Source organism: Peromyscus leucopus, chromosome 5 (genome assembly GCF_004664715.2).
Source record: "Peromyscus leucopus breed LL Stock chromosome 5, UCI_PerLeu_2.1, whole genome shotgun sequence".
Classification (NCBI taxonomy): domain Eukaryota; kingdom Metazoa; phylum Chordata; class Mammalia; order Rodentia; family Cricetidae; genus Peromyscus; species Peromyscus leucopus.
This window is the reverse complement of record NC_051067.1, coordinates 19,356,758-19,373,893: the sequence shown is the minus strand read 5'-3', so window position 1 is coordinate 19,373,893 and position 17,136 is coordinate 19,356,758. Positions and strand designations below refer to the sequence as shown.

General features: G+C 46.7%; 1 long non-coding RNA gene across 1 annotated transcript; it reads right to left on the bottom strand.

Annotated features, from left to right (window-relative positions):
- Nucleotides 1-6,250: 6,250 nt before the first annotated feature.
- LOC119088015 lies at nt 6,251-9,270 on the bottom strand. Its single transcript, XR_005091569.1, has 3 exons — nt 9,053-9,270; nt 8,867-8,945; nt 6,251-6,471 (listed from the first exon to the last, which is right to left on the bottom strand). It is a non-coding gene; the product is annotated as an uncharacterized LOC119088015 (long non-coding RNA).
- Between the last annotated feature and the right edge of the window lie 7,866 nt (nt 9,271-17,136).

The following is a 17,136-nucleotide window of genomic DNA, read 5'->3' as shown; positions in this document are numbered from 1 at the left end:
CACTGTACATGCAATTTTAATTTACTTGAATTATTAAAACTATTAAGTATTTGGGGAAAATCTTACTATTACATGAACAACAGATGTGGCATTAAGGTTTGGATCATACATGGCCTCTGAAGGCTCACATGCCAAAGGCTTGGTCCTGGTGGTGATATTGGGAGGTAAGTGGTGGAACCTTAGCATGTAGGGTCTAGTGGAAGGAAGTCAGGCATGGGACGTGCTCTCCAAGAAAATACTAGGATCCCAGCAGCTTCCTCCCTCTTTGCTTCCTGGCTACCATGAAGTGAGCAGTGCTCCGGTACTCATCCCCACTCTGAGGTGCTGTCCTGCCATGACCCCAGAAGCAGTGGAGTCCGGTCACCACAGCCTGAAATCTCTCGAAGGCAAAGCTGAAGTCGTCTATTCTTCCTGTTAAGCTCTTTCTCTCTGGTGTTTTGTCACAGCAAAGGAAAGCTGATGAACAAGAGGTTATTTGCAAAGGGATCTCAAAGTCGGACATAATTAACATAAAAAAGCATCATATGCGTTTACAGATCTGCTAGGATCATACCTTGGGGAGCATCTTTACACACCACTAGATGTTTAAGGAAATCAAGGGCTTTCTTTCTTTCTTTCTTTTTCGGTTTTCTAACTTTAATAAATCAGTTGCTTTTGATCATGAGTGAGTGTGTGTGTGTGTGTGTGTGTGTGTGTGTGTGTGTGTGTGTGTGTGTGAAAGAGAGAAAAAGAGGAGGGGAAGGAGGGAGGAATAGGAGGAAGAAAAGGAGAGAAAAATAATATCACTTTGTAGCCCAGGCTGGATTTGAACTCATAATTCCCCCTGCCGTCACTTTCAGAGTTTGAGGCTTACAAGAAATATGCCATCATGCCTAGCCTCAAATATTATTTCTTAAACCCAAAAGTAGTTTGTGAAAGGTAGCCATGGTATGTAAAATTCATTATAGGAATTTGTAAGCAAATACACACACACACACACACACACACACACACACACACACACACACACACACACCTCATGCCATCAGATGTCATAAAGGCCTAAAGTGAAATACCTTGGCTATAGGTAAAATTAAGCAAAGCAAATTGGGTAAAGCATAATTCAGGATACTGACGTCCCTACACCCTCACTACCAAATTCTAGAGAAACTTGTCCGCTGATCTGATTCTGCAGCAATACTGTTATTCTAATAACTTTTATTGTCAAGTAAGCCTCATACACGGCTACAAATTTCTCTGTATTTAAAGAAACAGTCACAACCTGACATATTGTAGCTCCAGAGCCAGACCCACAACTAGACACAGGACTGTGTAGTAACCGGAAAGGAGAGAAAAAAAAAAACTTTGGTTCAGTCGCTGGAGCCCGTGAGTTAAGCTGGCGAGAGGCAGGCTGAGAGAAGGAATGACGTGTGATGTTTATGGGTGTTAGTGTCTGTGTGGGCACAGACGCCTTGCAGAAAAGCTGTGAAACCTAAGAAATGTTTACAACTTGGCAGCGTGATATATCATTTGAACAAAGGATGATAAATTATGGAGAAGTGACCACCCAAAGGAAAGGCCATTTGGGAGCCTAGGGTTGATAAATTGGGGGAGATGATTAGGAGTATATGGCGGAAATGAACAGATGATAAGGGTTACTTCAGTGAGGTCTATTTATGTACAGTCATTTACGGGCTCCCTGTCTCCAGTGATAAGAGCTGTTCTGCTCTTCCTGGTACAAGGAGCACGCCATTCTCATGGGAAATGTATGCCCTGCTTTTAGACAGATGGGGGGAGGGTGGCAGAGAGCTCTTTCTGGGTCTGCTACTATTCAGTTGCCTCTAGCTCAAAATAATCCATATGCCAAAGTGCATATTTTAAGGTGGCATATTTTGAACCCCTTCAGAACGGAACCTCAAGGACCATTCCCATGGGCAAAAGGCATCAGTTTCAAGTTAGTCTTACTTTCTGTTTGAACAAGTTAAGGAGCCTCTAAAACACTCCAAATAACTTACCAACACTGAGAGCCCATTTCTAGGATTGGAACTTAACAAGCTATCGATTTCAGCAATAGAACATTCTTTCCAACCTTCACTGTGCTGATTAAAAGGGCAGTTGGCCATAAAACCCACCTCAGAGCCTCATAGAAAGAGCCTCAGAAGTGTGTGCTGGCGAGCCTAGCTGTGAGGTCCTGGCCAACCCACACATTAAGGCTTCTCCCCACGTCTTATCTTAACCTCTCAGGCCCCACAGAAATGGCACCCTCTTCCTCCTCATTCTCACAAAAGGCAGCTGACCAATGTCATTACCATCTGTAACTATCTATGTCCTATGGAGGTCAGCATGAAGGTTCCTCAAAATACTGAAAATGGACCTGTCCTATGATCCAAATAGATTATTCCTCGGTATACACCTGAAGGACTCTAAGTCAACATACCACGGAGATGCCCGCACACCCATGTTTATTGCTACATGATTCCTAATTGCTAAGGAATAAACTCAACCTAAATGTCTATCAGCACTTTACTTTTTTAAAGTGTGTGTGTGTGTGTGTGTGTGTGTGTGTGTGTGTGTGTGTGCTCATGATGTGTAAATGGGTGTGCTTACCACTGTACACACATGATGGTCGGAGGACAGCTATGTGGTGGAGTCAGCTCTCTCATGCCTCCTTTGCACAGGTTCCAGGGGTCACACTTGGGTCTCCAGGCGTGTGTGCAAGTGCTCTGACCCACTGACCCATCTCATAGAGCCCCTGTCTTGAGTCCATTTTATCCACCTGGAAATTAACTCCAGCCTATGGAACTGGCAAATCTGTGAAAACCAAACTTTTTGCATTCTCAAATCTTCTGAAATCCCACAGCAGCACTGGGTATTCTAATGGGAGAAAGCTCACCTTCAAGGCCGGTTTTCAGAGACACTGTTGTCACTTTGTCCTTGCACTTTGCAAGAAGCAAGGGTTACACTCATATCTACAACCTAGCTAAACACCGCACCATTTGCATGCCATTCTCTGAAAGCTCAGCTGGTCCCTGGAGCTCCCTAGAAGCCTAAAAGAGGCCACTTTTCAGAAAGAAGATGAGTTCTGAGTAAAACAGCGAAGCACAGACCTGGAGGCGCACAGTCAAAGATGATCACCAACTCTAACCACAGGTAAGTGGGTGCCAGAAACTGGAGGCAGCTGCAGAAGCACACAGATGCTGACACCCTAGCGCGCGTACGCCATGACGCAGAGTGACAGAGAGGAAGCACGCTCCTGGCTTTGGAGAGCTGTGGAAGCGATTCGTGAAAACGTTTGCTGTGTTTGTGCTGGTTGGCCTGCAAGGTGAGCAAGCAGCGGCTGAGACAGCGCTGTCTCCCTCTGCCACCAGAGGCAGGTGGTCACAGACGGAGGCACTCTACAGCTGAGGTCAGAAAGCAACGCTTCAGAAGAGGCTTGCACGCTGAGCACTTCAAACTACAGGAAACTGGAAGGCCTTAGAGGCTGCCTGAGACTTTAGGTGTCTAACCTCCCTTCTCTTACAGCGGGAACATCTTCCCGAGGAAATGCAATTGTTTTCTAGGCTGAGCACCACACTCCATGGCTCTTTACTCCCTAGCTGTGAACGCAAGGTGACTAGCAGCTCTAGGTTGCTGCTGCCATGCCTCAGGACAGACCTCTCCAACTGTAAGCCAAAGTAAGTCTCGCCCTCCATAGGCTACTTTTGTCAGGGTGCTTCATCTCAGCAACAACACAGATGACTAGTAGAGCCTCCAAGAGAGTACCTGGGAGATTATCTCCGGAAGACAGACTTTATTCACGGTGACACACTGCCATCATCTTTCTGTGACTTGCTGCTGTCTCCCACAGAGCCCAGAGGAACTTTGTCCCTGTCCTCTACTGCCAGATCTTATGGAAGTATTTTCTCAATGGATGTTCCTTCCTTTCAGTGTGCCAAGCTGACATAAGACCAGCCCGCACAATGCTTTTTCTCCCGTCCTTCTGCCTCTTGCCCATGTATTATTCATTTCAAACACTTCAGAGGACAGACAGTTCACTTCCTCTCAGCCCTACCCTACTTACATGAAAAAGCTCTCTAGACTCATACCTGAAATGTGAGATGATGAGCTGAGCATGGCGGCACTATCTGGTACCCCACATCAGGAGGCTGAAGCTGGACAGGAGCTCATGACAGTTCTGGCAACAACAGGGGACGTCCCCAAAATATAAATAATAAATAAATAGTAATGGGTCTCTAACTAGGCTTCTTAATTGATACAAAACAAAGAAGGAAGAGAGTAAAAATGAGCCCAGGTGACCCCCAAATACATAAGCTATTGTCTTTGCCCTCAGTTGCCTCTCAGAGGTTGAAGTTAAGTCTCTCTTGTTGAAGACACATGGTACATCTAGGACGCAGAACCTGGATGATTCAAGCTGGATCTAACTGAAAGCCTCTTTCCTACAGTCTAGCTTCTATAGTACCAAAAAGTACTGTGCAAACTGCAAGGGACGGAAGCAATTTATAGTCCTATTCCAGCCATGACAGCTACGAACCACAACAATGGCCGTCACGGCCAGACTATCCCTAACGGTGCAACAGTGGCTGACGTGTTGGTGGTACAGTGAGTCTGTCTATGTGACTTACATCCCACTCAAACAGGAGGAAAACCATGCCTCGTACTGGAAACCTAGCCGACTACTCAAGACTAGTGAGGTCGTGGGTTTTAGAAGAGAACCTACTGTTGCCCCTTTGCCAGACTGGCATAATTCCTAACTGCATTCTAAATCTTATCCTTTTACCCACAGATAAGTGTAGCGACCACCCCTTGTTGTGGAATAGTAGTTGAAGATGTATTACATTTGTTTATGCTGTGGAATATTTGTTTAATGACGCAAAGATGTGTTGCATTCTTTTATGTTGCATTTGTTATTAAAAATCTATGAAGCTGTGTTCCTGGGCCTGTCTGAAATGCCTGATTGGTCTAATAAAGAGCTGAACAGCCAATAGCTGGGCAGGAGAGGGTTAGGTAAGGCTGGCAGGCAGAGAGAAGAAATAGAAGGAGAAAGAGAAAAGGAACAGGAGTGAGAAAAGGAGGAGAAGAAGATGCCAGAGGGGCCAGCTTATCAGCCAGACAAGGAATTCAAGGAGGAAAGAAAAGATATACAGAAATAGAGAAAGGTAAAAGCCCAGAGGCAAAAAGTAGACGGCATGATTTAAGAAAAGCTGGCTAGAAATAAGTCAAGCTAAGGTCAGACATTCATAAGAAAGAATAAGTTTCCATGTGATTATTTGGGAGCTGGGTGGCAGGCCTCCAGAAGACCAGAGTTTAAAAAAAAAAAAAAAAGGGGGGGGGGGGGGTGAGTGAACACAGTGTAGAGATCCATGGATGGTGGGGAACCCAGCCACACTGGATACGTCTGCAGCATCTGCAGCTCAGGGATACCACCAAATAAAAAAGGAGCAGGAGGATATGACAAAGTGGACAATTTACTCAACAAACTAAAAAGCAGTGCTGACACAGAGCTATCTGAAATGGATTTGGTGGCCAGTGGGTGAGGCTACATATTACACTCCGAAATGAATGTTCCAAGCAAATGATTTGATTGTGATTTGACTATGATGCTAATAAAAAAATGTTTTGTTCTGTTTTGTTTTGTTTGAGACAAGTTCTCTCTATGTAGCTTTTGGCTATCCCAGAACTCACTATGCAGAACCAGGCACCCTCAAACTCACAGAGATCTGCCTGTTCTGCCCCCTGAGTGCAGAGATTAAAAGCAAAATCTTTTGCTAAGTAGAAACTAAATCCCTGGTGTGGAAGGGTCAGATATTCTAGGGCTATAGCCAAAATGGATGTCCCAACAGTGCTGAGAATCTTTAGGTGACCATCCAGGCTGCCAGCTATCTCTGTCTATTCTTTTTTTCTATTTATTTTTCGGAAATTGCTTGTTTGTACTTCCTGTTTTCTCAGGTAACGCTATTTCCCTTCTCAGATATTTGATGGGGTTGAAGACTAGATAGTTACAGTTACAGTCCTCTCATATCTTAGCTAAAAACATATTAGGTACTAGAGTTAGATTCTTTAGGATAGGACAGCTATTGGAGTAATCTCCATAATTTGCCATTTACCTATGTTCTGGACATTTCTGGACATTTAGTATGTGTTTCTTGTTTGATGTTGTTCTTGTTGGTTGTAGTTCCATTTTTGTTTGTGTTATTAGCCTTTGTTTCTCCTGGACAATACTTACTTGATAATCATTCTTATTGTATATAGTTTGCATTAGGTTTAGAACCTTCTTATTTAGACATAAAAAGGAAATGTAATGGTGTTTGCTACACCCAGGACCTTGGGCTATACAGGCTGGAAGGAGATGGTGCTTCTTGCCATCCTAATTGACCTCTTAAAAAGAGAAGAGAGAGGAGTCACATGGCCCCTTCTTCCTTTTATTTACTTTATTTATTTTTTATCCTGGCATGATCAGACTCCAGATGACCTGGGAGCATCAGGGCCACAGACCTGAAAGAAGAAAACGATGGACAGACTTTTATGGATCAGTGGATGGATCATTTCAGGCTTCAGGGTGATAAAACTGAATGAATTCTCATAACACGATCCTTTACAGATCACAAAGGAGGGGGGTCCAATCTAGCCAGCTAGACTAGCTAAGTTGGTGAGCTCTGGGTTCAAGTGAGGGACACTGCCTCAATTCATGAGGAGGAGGAAAGAAGAGAGGCAACATCCACCTCCTGCCAGCACACACAAACGCTTCCACACACAGGCACACCACACACAAATGGCTGGGTCAACATCTGGACTGTGGCCAGGGGATTCACAGTGACCTAAGACAGAATCCCTATCTCAAGGGAAATAAAGCAACATATCCTGAGCACAGTGGCAAGGCCTATAATCCTCACACTTTAGAAGTAGAGGCAGAAGGATCGGGAGTTCAAGGCCAGCCTGGACTACAGATGAACCTGCCTCAGATAAACCAATCACCCAACACACAGAAAAGGGTGGAATCTTGCAGGAGGAAGAATAAATGAATGGTTGATAAGCACCTTGGAAATGCAAGGTGCTATTTAAATGCAAAACTAGCTGCAGATTAACAAGTTCACTTTCGCTTTAGGGAGAAGGGACTGTCTGCTGCAGGAGTCATTAAAAGTCATAATCTATAAAACAGGCAGTAAAGTGGGTTTTGTTCAGCTTTGCCCTGAAGAACCATATAACCTTGCCTGAATCTCCCGTTTCCCCAGCTCAGAACTAATCAGCCAAAACCAGCTCGTCCACCGCCAGAGCGCCCTCCTCCAGTTTCCTTTGAGACCTCGCCTGTCTCTTACATTTGGCTATTTTCACTATAAAGGCTGACCTAGCCGCTCCTTCCCTGGACACTCCTGTCGTCTCAGGGGCTCACTCCAACTAAACAGTGACAGGGGTAACATTGCACCCATAAATCCAAAACCTTGTCAGTTAACTTGCCCGAGGTAGGGGAGTTCAGACCTTCTCATTGACGTTTCTACAACTGGGTATGCTGAAATAGACAGACAGACAGACAGCCAAGCATCATCTTATGCAAATGGAGCCACAGGAAAGACAAAACTCAAAGAGGGTGCAGGTGGTTAAAGACTAAGTACCCTCTTCATAGGGGAGAAGTTGGAGTTGTAAGACAGTATTGAAGAATTCCTTTTCAGTGGAGAGAAGAAGCCCAGAAAATGGGCCATGACCTGGGACAGAGTTCCTCTGGACTCTAGTGTAGGGTTTGGTTTCCAGTCTCCTCTGTGATGGGTTTAATCTGCCAGGTCAATAAGAAAAGATCACTGAGCTTCATCTTGGCTGATTCAGGTCTTTAAGGGGATGAGGGAACTCCCCAGATTCTATCCTTAGGGTGTGGGGGAGCTTCCTGACTCCGCCTCTCTCTAGGATCTCTCAGCTAGGAGCTCAAGGGGGTAAATTCAGGGGCTATACCCTGAGTTTCATCACTAGTGTCAAATAAGTCAAAAGCAGAGGCAGACACTGAAGGAAGTTTGGCCCTCCTCAGCTGCATTTCTGTAACAGTCACTAATCCACGCTAGTCACGCATAGTCAGTCTATGTTTGCGTCATTAGAGTACCTGGTGCCAATCTTAGACAAAAGAAGAGTCAACTTCCACGATTCCCATAGCTCCTTTGGGGAGTTTTTATTCTCTTGAAAGTTTCTTGACTAGACCAGGGAAGGAGGTAAAGTGGGAAATAAATAAGTATTCTGTGCTCTAGGGTTTCATCTTTAATTTCTAACTCCATGGAGAGTGTATTGAAAAAGAATCGAGGGTGAGAATGTTCCTAAAGTCTGTCAGACATGTTAGTGTTTATAGATGGAGTGAGAAACACAACCCCAGTGACTTTGCAAACTAATGACAAAATTCAGAATGGGTCTGAAGTGTCCTTCAGGCTATCCCATAGGGACTTCTGAGGGTTTCTTGTCTCTATAATCAAAAGCCTGGGTAGCATTGAAGTTTGAAGATTACATCTTTGACAGGGACTGTCTTGGTGTGTCTTTAGGAAGGGTCTCCCTCAGTGAGCTGGTGAAAGGGACCCCCTTCCCCCCCTGAGGACTCATGGAGTCAGGAATTCTGGAGCAGCTCCTGCAAGAGCCTCACTTGTATTGAAACAGCAAGGTTGAGCCAAAGATGGTTCAGCAGGTAAAAAATGCCTAGCAGCCAAGGCTGAGTCTGAGGGTCTGAGTTTCAATGCCAAATCCACGTGGTGGGAGGAAAGAACCAACTTACACAAGTTGTCCTCTAACCTCCATACATCACACACACACACACACACACACACACACACACACTAAATATACGAATAAATAAAATGTAAAAGGAAATGGAACAGCAATGTCAGGCATTTTTAAAGAAACAGTTAAGTGTGGAAGTACACACCTGCAATCCCAGCACGTGGAAGACAAGAGGCTCTGGAGTTCAAGTCCATCCACAGCAACAGAATGTGTTACATGGAATCCTGTCCCCAAAACAACAAAAAGAGAGGCGGAGGGTAAGGAGGTGGTTCCGTGGGGAAAGACTTGCTGCCCAAGCGTGAGGACCAGAGTTTGCATCTCCGGCACCCACCCAAATGCTGGGTAGGAGTAACGGCCTGCCAGTAATCCCAGTACCCAGAAGACAGAGACCAGGGACCTCCAGAGCAAGCTGGCTAAGGAGACCAGCTGAACTGGTGAGCTCTGGGTTCGAGGGAGAGACCGTGCCTCAATCCATATGGTGGAAAGAAGACAGGACACATCAGCCTCTGGCCTCCACACACAAACACACCCACACACAGGCACACCACACCCACACAAAGAGACAAAGCAGAGGCCTTTTCTTTGGGAGATGCTCGGAGAATGCAGTCATTTGTTGACTACCTGGGAAAGGAATACTGTAAAAGGATTGGGTGACCGACGAACAGCTGGGGTGGTGAGGGCAGATGGCAGAGGGGTTCTCGGCCCTGAGGGAGAGCAGTGAAAACCTAGACAGGAGGACAGATGAAACCAAAAGGTGAGGGGGTGGGGGAGAAGAAGAGTCCGCCGAGTCCCAGGCGGCAGAACTAGAGTACAGTACCTGTGGGGGGTGACAGAGAAACAGAGGCTGCGGCCACCTTAGACCTCAGGTAACTGCGGGAGACCCCTGTGTCCTCGCCAGCCCAGGGAACTGGAGGAGAAGCTCTGGGAACTCTCCTTTTTTACCCCGTGCTGGCCGCTTTCCCTACGGCCTGCCGCTGGACTTCGGACAGCCCTGCTGGGTGAGTACTCCCGGGTCCATCTCACAAGCACGGAAGCCGACCTTCCGAGATCATCGTGTAGTAAAGACAGAGGTCAGTCCAAGAAGCACTCACACAAGCAAAAAGCCAACCTGAAGGGAGGGCCATGGAAATGCCAGCCTCAGTGAAGGCAGAGGGGACAAGAATAGCCAGACACAAGGGTACGAAGACAAAAGCTTGTCAGGGACAGCTTGAACACCTCAGTTGTGCAGACTCTGGACTCTAACCCTCAGCAGATTCACGGTCTCAGCCACAGGAAGCTGGTGGGAAATTAACTCACCTTGAAATGAGGCTTAATTGTTGTATAGAAGCATTACCATGTGTCCCAGCCAAGAAAAGAAAGGCTTTATGATCCAAAGACAGACAGACGCTATGATGAGTCTGGATCAACCAGGGAGTGGATGAGGATGGAGGAGGAACAGGCCAGAAAGGAAAACAGTTTGTGGAGGGGTTTGAATGGGACAAAAAATTCAGTCGTTCTTTGTTCCAGGTTAGGAAGAAGGAGAGCCGGACCCAGCCCTCCACAAGACCATGGAGTAGTAATGACGTCACACTCCTATGAGGATCTGTTCCAGGAACCTCACACTGAGAGGCAGGAACACATTCCTCAAGACAAGCTGAAGCTCAGCCAGGCTTGGAGAATGCGGGGAGCCACATCCAAGATGACTCACATAGGCTGTTGGTAGCTCCATTTCTCTGTACGTACTTTTTTTTTTAGGACAGCGAAGAAGGAAGACAGCACACATTTGTAATGAGTATACACTGTGGTAAACATCATGCTGGGACAAGAGAAAAGGGGAGGGGAGAAGAAAAGAAGGAGAGGGAGGGAAAAAAAGACCAGGGGGAGCAGGAAAGGAAGAGGAGGAGGGGGAGGAGGAGAGGGGAGAGGAGGAAGAAAGAAAGTGGGAAGGAAGAGGAAGAGATTGGAGGCACCAGAAGAATCCTAACTGCCCTTACAGACCATCTATGGAAAATGGGTAAGGTACGCTCCAAGTGCAAAATAGTAGACTAGTGGGAGGCACGGGGTCTCTTGGGCCGCCCTTCAGAGGTAGGAAGAGTTTTCTGAAATAGGGCTCTTCCTGGCAGAGCCCTAAAGGACACTGAGGAATGTGTAAAAAGCTTTTCTTACTAGAGTAGAACCCGAACAAACTTGTGGCTCCTCCATGAGTCCCGACCAGCATTCGTACTTAAAATGGACTAGAATGGGGGGAGGGGGGCAGAGTGAGCCGCCCATGTAGGAGCTCCTCACAACGCATCTGTGTGCGCCCTCTTTGCCTCTGTGTACTTCTGTCAGGTGAGCACCAGGTCAGGAGGGACAAGTGACTAACAAATTTCAGTTGCCTACAGCAAGGGTTGACGTCTACAGAACGTTACATATAAATGGGCAATCAGCTAGAGTTCCACTTGTTTTATATTCACTCTAGAAGATAGTGTATGATAAGAATCATCTCTGTGCGCAATATTAGTGACCACTTAGGAACTAAAAAGCGAATCATTTGTGGCTATTAAACATCCTCTTGGAAGTGTCCTTAGCTCCCAACTCAACTGGTCAAAGCAAACAAAGGGACTAGACTTGACAGTGGAAAGACAGGGGAAGCAGACCCCCTCCCATCCCTGGGAAGAGCAGCAATTGTTAAGGACAATTGTACAGCTTGGTGGTGGTGGAACATGCTTGTCATTCCGGCACTCAGGAGGCTGAAGCAGAAGGACCATGAGTTCCAGGCCAGCCTCAACTACACAGTGAAACCTTGTCTCAAAAAAATTAAAATAAGCACAGTCTTAGAGGAGGGAGATACACGACGAGCTGCATCTTGCAAATTACATAAAGTACGAAGCTTGGAGTCTACCCTGAGCCACTGAAAAGCTGCAAGGAAAGTGATCAGATGTTCCCTAGGTAAGGTTCATGGTATTGTGTGATGGAGAAGGGCTGAGAATGCAGACAGGGAACCTATGGTATTAGTCAACTTGGCCAGACCTTGCTGGAGTAGCAAAGGGCAGGCTAGGTGGGGTGAAGGGGGTGGTAGATGGTAGAGTGGTGTGGGTTTGATCCCCGGCAAAGCAAAACAGGCAGGCCGGGGGCCAGTTCTGTTCTCCCCTGCAGTAATGAACCTCGGGGCTACGTGTTACAACATAAAGAGCAAGAAACACAACATTACAAAAGGAACTTCCCAAGGCTGTAACTCAGCTGATAGAGTGTTCTGGCAGGCCCAGAACTCCAGGTTTGTTCCCCAGCACCACAGAACCCATGTGGGTTTGTGGACTCCTGTAATCTCCACACATGGGAGATGAGGCACCCTCCACTGCGTACAGAACCCAAGGCCAGCCTGGGCTACATGATATCCTGTCTGCAAAGAGAGAGAAGGTTTATGTTGACTCCTGCTTTACAGGGTTTCAATCCACAGTCACATGGTCCCTGTCCTGTTGCTTCTGGTGGTACAGGTACATCATGGCAGCCTGGAAATAAAAGAGAGAACACTGGGAAGGAGCCCAGGATCCAACATTACCTTCAAGAGCATACCCTGGTGATATAACTTCCACTGGGCCCTAGGCGACATACTTCCTAAGGATACCCCACTTCCCAGTAGCCTTGAGCACATGGTCCCTTGTGGGGTATTAAAGATGTAAAACTAGCCGGGCGATGGTGGTGGTAGTGCACACCTTTAATCCCAGCACTCGGGAGGCAGAGCCAGGCAGATCTCTGTAAGTTCGAGGCCAGCCTGGGCTACAGGGTGAGTTCCAGGAAAGTCGCCAAGGCTACACAGAGAAACCCTGTCTCGAAGAACCAAAAAAAAGAAAACTGTGAAACTGTGGCAACAGTGGCCTGTCCACCACCCCACAAAGGGACATAGAAGGAAGGTGGTCATTTGGCCACACGTCAGAGGGGTCCTACTAGAGAAGACCCTAACACTGTCACCCTTTCTTCCCACTCCGTCCTGGTAGTTCCCCTATGGGCCTGCTGTGGGATGCAGAGCTCTCCCTTCAGACCCCAAAGAAGACACAATCACACAAGAGAAGCATCTGACAAAAATGTGGCTCCCGATCCTGCCGACAGAAAAGGGGGGAAATGCCTAACCACGCATAAATGAGCATATTTTCTTATTTGATTTGAACATTCAAATTCATCTGTACGGAGCATGTGTTTCATTATACAGGAGGCTGGGTCTGTTCAAAATGAGGCTCTGGAATGCCCTAAGTAACTCCGTGAAAGGCGTTCCAGAGCAATGTTCCTGAACATAACCCCGTGAGAGGAGCAATGTATGCACACACACAAATAGACACAGAAGCACAAGGTGACATGTCGTAAATACAGAAGCAGAGGCATCAACAAACGCAGTGCACAGAGCCCAAGTTTCAGAGCCAGAATTCTATTTTAGCTTCATCATTTGCTAGTGAGGAAAAGATTTTAAAAAAAATTGTGTGTGTGTGTGTGTGTGTGTACAAGGAAGATCCTGGAAACAAGATACTAGTGTCCATGGTGAGGTACATGACCATGAGGAATCCTTTCATCTGTCCCAAATGCCCTTCCCCAAGGAACAGTGTCAGGTTTCTCCACCTTCCAGATCTTTCCTTTGGAGAACCTGACGGTTTTGCAGATTGTGCTCCCTACACAAAGCAGCTTTCTGGGAGTGTAGGAGAGGGAGCCATATTTTTGTCAGAGCCCCTCTATGATGTAGCAGATTTTTACACGGTCCCTCCTCCTTCAGCTAAGGGCTTCAGGCAGACTGATAGGAAAAACTATCCCTGGAAAGCACCAGCGCCCCAGCAACACTGTGGAGCCAGGACGAGGAGCCCTCTGAGAAATAGAAAACTGTCAGGAAGGTAGAGAGAATGAACCTGATTGACCATTATTTTTTAAAATAAATGGGGTCCAGTTTGCCTCTGCTATAATCCAGGCATCACATTTATATGAGAACATAAAATACTACACAGCTGTACGTAAAACAATATGTGTGTTCCCAAATAATAGTGATACCACTTGGCAGTAAGACTATATTTTGACCAAATAAAAGATGACCTAAATTTGACTCAGTGGGGTGGGATTTATGAGGTGATTGCTTCTCGAAAATAATGGGATAGAGATAGGGGGATTTTGTGAGGGTGGAAGGGAATAGATGAGTACAGGACTGGATGGAAAGTTACGTGCCTTTCACTGCATCTGGAGGCTTAGTTTGTACAAAGAAAAAGAAAAAAGGAGGGGCGTTTCATTTTCGATGTCTAGTGCGTCCCTCCCAAATAAAAGCCTTTTTTATATCAGGCATCCATATTGCAAAGCCTCACGTGTGTCAGCATCAAACGCACAGAGAAGTGGCTTCTCAAATATAATGAGGAATGCATAAAACCATTGCAGACTTCCCAGTCTCCAGTGATTTTTATGCACTCCTCCGGTCCCTCTTTCATTCATATGTATGATCATTTGACAAGGATGTATTGTGGGCTTAATGTGGAACAGGCTTTCGGGTAGGATGGGAGACAGCTCCTGCCCTAAGTGAGCCCACAGCCCAGGAAACAGGCCACCTCCATCCAGTGTGAGAAGGGTCAACAGGAAGCACACAGCATCCCTGTTGAGAAGACAAAGGAGCCAGGAGCCCACTCAGGAGAGGATGCTACGGAACCAGAGAGGGTCAAGTTCAAGAGGTTGGGTTCTAAGAAAGGAGGCACAAGCTAGAGAGGCCTGGAAAGATCAAAGTGGTGAATGCACAGCATGAACAATAGTGGGTGGTGCTCGTGTGTGTGTGTGTGTGTGTGTGTGTGTGTGTGTGTGTGTGTGTGTGTGGTGTAGCTCTTACACGCATTGCGACATTTGAATGACATACATACTGTTCCCAGATGCTTTGTTCAGTGCAGGCATTCGTTAGGATGTGGGTATGACTGATGTAACAAAAACCTGAACTGGGAGTGTCGTAAGCATAGAGTTTACTGCCCGCCCTAACAGCCCAGGCTTGAGCAACCTGGAGATGCACGGAGCTCAAGGCCCCATGCTTTTGTTGCCCTGTGTCTCTAGGATATCACACTCAGCTGCCATGAGGTCTAAAGGGAAGCCCCTCCACATCTCAGTCCCAGCCAGAGGGACAGGACAACCCAAAGGAGAAGACACTTCCTTTAATTGTGTTCGCCAAATTGTACATGCCTCACTTCTCTGCATAGACTGCTGGCCATAACTTTTTCACATGATCACATCTGTCTACCTGAGAGCTAGAAAAACATCCTTAATCGGGACAGCCTGGAGCACAGCTAAAGACTTGTATGACACAGAAAGGAGACATGGACAGCAGTGGCAGAATGACTCTTTCCACAGCATATGTGCCCTCCTCTAGCTCTGGACCCCGACCCTCGCAAGCTCTAGGCTCCTGCTCTGTCACTACAGAGCTACACCCACAGCAACGTTAAAGAACTTCCGCAGAGGCCCATGACTTTAATCTCAGCATTTGGGAGGCAGAGGCAGGTGGATCTCTATGAGTTTGAGGCCAGCCTGATCTACATAGCAAGTTCCAGGCCATGAGGAAATCTTGTCTGAAAAGATAAAAAGAACTTCCCAGAAAACAACTGGAGACTCCTTATGCACATACGCACATACAAATTTAATGTAATAACTAACAGGAAGGAAAGAAGGAAGGAAGGAAGGAAGGAAGGAAGGAAGGAAGGAAGGAAGGAAGGAAGGAAGGAAGGAAGGAAGGAAAGAAGGAAAGAAGGAAAGAAGGAAAGAAGGAAAGAAGGAAAGAAGGAAAGAAGGAAAGAAGGAAGGGAAAAAGGAAGGAAGGAAAATTCCACTGGAATCATACAGCAGAGTATGTGCAAAGCTATAGCAAAGAGATTAGAAGATGTTCTCGTTTCAGACATTTTTACCTACAAAGGCTCCAAACTAACTAGGAATTACCTGCAAAGGGTAAGGGAGTCTCTCAACTTACCAGCCTCCTGGCTTCTTCCCCGGAAACACCCTCCCTCCATTTCCACCTTGTCTTCTGAACCAAAACACAGCTCAACATAGCATGCATCACATGTATCATAGGATGGACAGACTTTGCTGGGAAGGTCACAGGAGCCCACACCCGGGCTTTCTGATTGATGAGTCAAGGAGCGCACGCTACTTCTTTAACATCTGTGCATCTGTTTCCTCCGTATCAAGGTGAGGTAACCGTACTCAACTGTACTCACTGCAGGGTCCTAATCTTCCTTGTCGGTTTGACTCATTGTGGAATCATCTTGGAGGCATACCCTGGGCATTTCTGTAAGGGTGCTCCTAAAGAAACTCAACCTCTCGAGAAGACCCACCCCACATGGGTTGGAGACTTACACTGAATACAAGAGAGGATGAAACCTGACGGGCTCCAGGCTTCACCACGCTCTGTCCTGCTGAGTCTGACCCGTGCCCACCCCACCGCGGTGACCTGAACCTCTTCAAACCACGAGCACAAATAATCCCTTCCTCCATTAAGTTGCTTCTTGTCGGGTCACAGCAACAAGACAAAGAACTAAGCCACTCTCTTTCCTTACTGCCTTGTGGAAAGAACCAACAGAGAAGAACCCCAGTGCGTTTCTTTTCAATACTGTAACAAATTACCAAAACCTCTGGCTTTAAAACAACACTGATGTGTGAGCTCATCCTTTCTGTGGGCGGGGAAAACCAGCCACAGCAGGCTCAGTGTCTCTGCAAGGATCTCACCAGAAGGCGCTCAAGGTGGCAGCTGGGGCTGGAACAAAATAGAGGATCAGGTCCTAGGTTGGCTAGATGCTGGCAGACCTCCTTGCCTTGGGAGCACAGGGCTGAGGTCTCAACTTTCCTTCCAGCTGTCATCCAGGAGCCAGATGAGCTGGGCTAGATGTGGTATATCATACCTGTAATGCCAGGACTTGGGAGGTAGAGGCAAGAGGATCAGGATTCAGCTACACAGAGGTGTGAGGTCAGTCTAAGCTGCATGAGATGCTGTCTCAAAATAAATAAAAAGAGAGGTTGTGACTGAGCACAGTGGCACAGTCCTTTAATCCTAGCTCTTGGGTGGCAGAGGCAGATGGATCTCTGTGAGTGAGGTGGTCTGCATAGTGAGTTCCAGAACAGCTACAGCTACATAATGAAACTCTGCCGTGGGGGTGGGGGGTAGAGGTTGTGTGAGTTCCTAGTCATTAAACTTTCATGCATGGTTCCTAAGATGAATATCTCTCTCTGTCTTCCTGTCCTACAATCTGCAAGACAAAATCCTGCTTTTGAAAAGCTTATGCAGTTAGCCTAGTCCCACCGTCATCCTGTCTTTGGTCTGCCACATCTTAAGGATAACTGACTTGAGGTCTTAATTATTGGGGGGGGGTCCTTTACCGGAGAACCTGGATCCATGTTGTGGATCTAAGCACCTGAGACAGGATATGCATACACCAATGACCAGAATTGTGGAAAGCCCCCTCTGAA